Below are 5,035 nucleotides of genomic sequence, written 5' to 3'. Positions count from 1 at the left end.
GGGGGCAGGCTGCACCCTTGTAACTGCACGGGGTTTTAAAGCACCCCACAGTCTAAGCATATTTAATGAAACCTGTGAAGATTTGTCTCTTGGAGGCAAAGTCTAATGCAGTAGTGGGACCCTTGGTTCCTCCCCATGCCAGGGAGTGTGAGTCAGATACATCAGACCCAACACCTGCCTGGCTGTGAGAAAGCAGCACTCAGGGGCTTTTTTTGGATCTAAGAGGAAAGAGGGAATTGGGATGCCACGTGGGGCTGATCCTGTTTCCTCTCTGTATGCTTCACAGTGCTTCAGACTCTGAAGCCCATGGGCTTTGGTGATCAGGTGTGTGGATCTCTCCATGCAGTGCACCCTGTGAGTGGGGGCTGAACCCCACACTGCGATGCTGACACTTGAATCACACTTGGTTTTCCCATCTCCGCATGATTTAGAAGAGGGATCTGGTTGTTCAGCTCAATGTGAACAACTGTTCAACGTGCTTTTGCTCCTAACAAATGTACTCTCTGACCTGTACTGATAGGGCTGCAATCCTACAGTGATTTGGTGAATTTTGATTAATTGAGAATTCTGAGACTTAGCAGTGTAACATTCAAATTTAAAAATACTGATAGGTGGAGGCGTATTGTTGCCCCAAGAAGTTGTGCATCTGTTAGATTGCAACCTTTATGTGTGTGTACACCTTTAAGGCTGTAATGGTGTGAAGTTAATTTAGTTTTACTGAAATTAAATTAATCAACTGTTAAGTGTAACAAAATTTTTAAATGTTGCGCTGGGTTGGGGCTTAAATCAATAAGAATTGCAGGACTATGCCCAGGTGGAGCAGTGGCAGGAAATGCCTGTTCAGCATTCTCAGCAAGAAAAACTCTGCTGAAAATGTACCAAACTCTGGCTGTGCCCCACAGTGTGTGTGGGGATGAAGTGTGTGCGGGCAGGTGCAGCCTCTTGGGACCTTCGCTGCAGGAGCAGCACGGGCTGGGGCTGCAGCCCCTGGCACCAGCCAGACCTGCTGGGTGTGGGGAGTGTCCCAGGGACACGCTGTCACTTTGACATATGAGCTGTTTGCACAGTTTTGACATGAAAACAACCACTATCGTTTGGGGGTCTCGCAGCTGCTCTGCCTTGATATCTGAATATAGATGAAGCCCAGACAAACTGCCAGGGTTGGTAAAACAACACCCTGTTGCACTGAGCCCTCTTTAATGCCAGCTTGTTTCCAGGACTTTGTGTACAAAATGCCACATGGGGAGTTACCAGACCCAGTTCATCCCTGGGCACGAGCCCTGCTGCCACAAGGTGACTGGGCTGAGGGGTTACAGTCTGCAAACAGCAGTGCCAGGCCACTGCTTGAGACTCAAACCAGACCCATTCTGGGGAGATCAGCAAGGTAAATGAAGGAAGAGTAATGTTGTATCCAAGGAAGATGGCAACAGTCCCTCTCCTGAAATTATTGCCGTGGAGTATTTTGGGGTGGGGGTAGGAGATGCTCTGTGTCCCCTGCTGATGCTGCTCACATGGCAGGTCACCACTGAGGCAGCACCACTGGGGGCACAGCCAGCCTGGCTCCTCGGAGTGAGCACTGGCAGCTCCGTGTCCTGGCCACAATATCTCCACTCCCTAATTTCCTGTCTGGTTAGTAATACTGGTTTTCTCCCACTCCCTGGGGAATTTTTCTGTCCCTCACGAGGAGCAGAGGAACTCTTGGGAACACCCACTGTTGGGATGGAGAAGCTGGAAATGTGATGCACTGTATGGGAAAAGGCATGAGTGGTGTTGATGATGAAGAGGGACGTGTGAGACTGTTTCAGATGTTTTCAGGCTCAGACCGACAGGAAATTATTCTTGTGATTTAGTGGCACTGTTTTCTCACCTGTGTTACCCCATTGTCTACAGAAAAGTTGTACCTTGACAGGACCTGTCTGTGTCCACTGCAGCTCCTACTAAATTAAGAGGGAAATGGATCAGACTGTAAATTCAAAGGATGATCTGTGCAGGATGCAGACATTAAAAAATGATATCTAATAACACTAAGAGAAAGGGGGCAAAACTTTGAAAATGAAGCCTCCGTGTGTTATGGTCGTGTTGTGAAATCAGTCACTGATGGGAGGAGTGGCAGCTGGAGGCAGTCTGCGACTCAGGAAAATCCTGGGCACTTTCTTTCTCTGCTTGATGGTTCTGCATGGTTGTTGAACAAAGTACAGCACAGAAATTGTGGAATGAGTGGCATTACTTTTAGAATCCTGTTGTGGGAGCATTTTTGTGCTAAATGACTCAAACTTTCAGTCACTGCAGAAAATAGGCTCAATTGTAACGGTGAGGATGAGTTCAGAAAAGTGACAGGTTTTGCCAGTGTAGTTTCAAGACGAAATCTCTTAAAGACTGTGAAGTTTCATAAAGGAATGTAATGTAGCAAATAGTTTTCCTGTCCTTTTCATATAATAATCCTAAATATTCGGGGGTTAGGCATTCCATGTAATGCCTACCTACAATTTTCAGTTATTTCATGAAACAACTGAGCAAAACAGCTGTTTAGAGCAGGGGTTGACAACGTCACTCTCTTTTTGCAATGACTGTGTTCATAACATAAATGCCGTATCAGGTGCAACACAGACAAAATGGTTGGGTCTAATACGATTATTGTCAAAACTCCCCATGATCTCAGAGCACCCAATAAATATGTCAAGTGCCATGCACAGAGCATTTGTTGAAAATTGTGCAGATCAGTGAAGGCTCTTACATTCCTAAGATATGTCTCAGTTTGCTTTAGCTGTGGGAATACAGGCAGATGCCACAGGGGTGGTGCTCTGCCTGCAGGACTGTGTGCTCAGCACAGGGGCTGACGCTGCTCCGTCTGCTTCAGGGGATGGTTGAGGGTCGTTCAAAGTGGTGGGAAGAGGTGCTGGAAGGTGCAGCCCAAATCAACCCATCTGAGTCTGGAGCCTCCAGCTTCAGTTTCCTCTTTCTTACTGTCATTGCTGCTAAGGGAGGGCAGAGCTTTGGAAGCAGCTGATTGCACTTTGCACTTTTGGGGTCTGAAAGGACAGAAGCGGCTCCCAGTAATGAGGGCTTGAAGAAACAACCCCTTAAAAGATAAATGAACAAACAGATCACATAGATGAGGGTGTTGAACACAGTCCTGGTGAAGGTGAGATAACATTTGAAAACGTAAGAGATGTAATACGGAAAAGCCAAATTAATTTCCAAATTCAGAAGGGATTTGAAAGGTAAAGGTAAACTTTAAGCATAAGTAATCAAGGATTGCTGTAACTAGAGCTGTTTCTGCTGTTCAGTGTCCAGTTTATTAAAGAGAAGTGAAAAAGGAACAGGTAAATAGGATAAATTTTGGTCAGGATGTTACTGCTGGTTCCTTGTGCTGGGTGTATTTAAGCTGTGCAGCTCCTTACTGTTTCCATGATCATTCCCTGGCACCAGCACAGAAATGGTTTAATCCAGCTGAAAATGGAAAAGGTTTGTGGAAAGCAGCTCCTATGTGCACATTTTGGGAACAGGCGTGCTCTGACACAAGTGGGTGCAGAGGGAGTTCTGGCAAACTGGTGGGAGATGGGACTGTGAGCACTTGGACAGAGATTTTTCCCATTTCAAACATCATGAATTTACTCCAGGGGGACATTATGTTGTGTTACAGTTTTTGTCATGTTTCATTTGCACTATTGTAGGTTCCACTGATATTTAAATATTTTTTGAAGAAGTGCCAGCAAAACAGATGGCAGTTGCACATCCTGCTGCACGGGAAGGTGGTGGTGCTGGGGTTAACATCCCTGGGAAAAGGAATGCAATGGGTAGGACAAAACTCAGATGTCAACATGGCTTTTCTGTCCTGTTGGCAAGGACCAAAGCAGCTGGGTGTTGTCCTTAGGCAGGATGGGATTTGAGGGAGTCAGCTGCAGGCACCAAGCAGAGTCAATAGGGACGTGGGCGTGAGTTTTGGGGTAGAATGAATGGTTAGTTTTGTAGTAAAAATCAGCATTTTGCTGATGTCTGCTGGTCTCTGTGCTTACAACTTCATGCAAAAGCAGTTAAATTGAGGGTGTCATTTGACCTGACCGTGAAGAGGTGATGGTGATGTGAAAGAATAGTTTCTAAGTGGCTGCTAAAGGTAAGTTTGCTAAAAATACCACTCAAAGATTGGGACTTGCAGAACACAGTAGTAGTTCTGGTTGGGAATGCATTGATCATATTGCAGTATGTGTGCAGAAATGGTTTTATGTCCTGTAATCCTCGAGGTGATTTGATCATGATCTGGGGACTAACATTCCAAGTCCTAGGGGCAGTCTGAGATACAGGAAGGCCATTTGCAGTCGTGCTGTGGGAGCGGCTGCGCTTCCTGCGATTCAGCTGCTTCAGATGTTACCTGAACGTGTGTTCCTTCCTGGAGTTGTGTGCAACTGTGGGATCCCTTTGTGCTGAGCTCGGGGGAGATGGACAGCCCTTGGCCAAGTCAGCTTTGTCCTTCCTATTTGAGTGTTTTTCAGCCTCAGAAAACACATTTAGCCTAAAGTCCTGGTGTTTTTCCGAGTATGGCCTTTTGATGTTTGTGACTGGTATTATCTTCTAAACGCAGCTGTTTGTTTGGAAAGAAGAAAGGCCAATATACTGGCAGTTTGACCAGCACCTTGGGTCACTGCTTAGTCAGGTCTCTAGAGGGTCCTGCACCACACCAGGCTCTGGAGGTACTGCCCCCCCCCATTCTGATCCAGAGCTGGATTTCAAGAGGGACTTTACTGTCACTTCTCAGCCAGACTGTGTGAAGGCACAGTGTGAATGATAACACCTTACCCTGCAGTAATCATAAAGCAACACCAGCTAACATCTCCAGTCAAATAAGTCTGGGGTTTTTTCTGCTTGAAGGTTTTGTCTTTTGACAAGTGGCAGTAATGTCTTGTTCTTTATTTTTAGTGGATCACAGTAAACCGTAATGGAGTCACCTGAGCCATAAGTATTTGAATGCCCCAGGCAGCTCAGGGCATTTGGGGATGGAGGCTGCCAGAAGACTTTTGGGGGAGTGTGAGGCTGTGAG

Source organism: Pseudopipra pipra, chromosome 21 (assembly GCF_036250125.1).
Source record: "Pseudopipra pipra isolate bDixPip1 chromosome 21, bDixPip1.hap1, whole genome shotgun sequence".
Classification (NCBI taxonomy): domain Eukaryota; kingdom Metazoa; phylum Chordata; class Aves; order Passeriformes; family Pipridae; genus Pseudopipra; species Pseudopipra pipra.
This window is presented reverse-complemented; position numbering follows the sequence as displayed.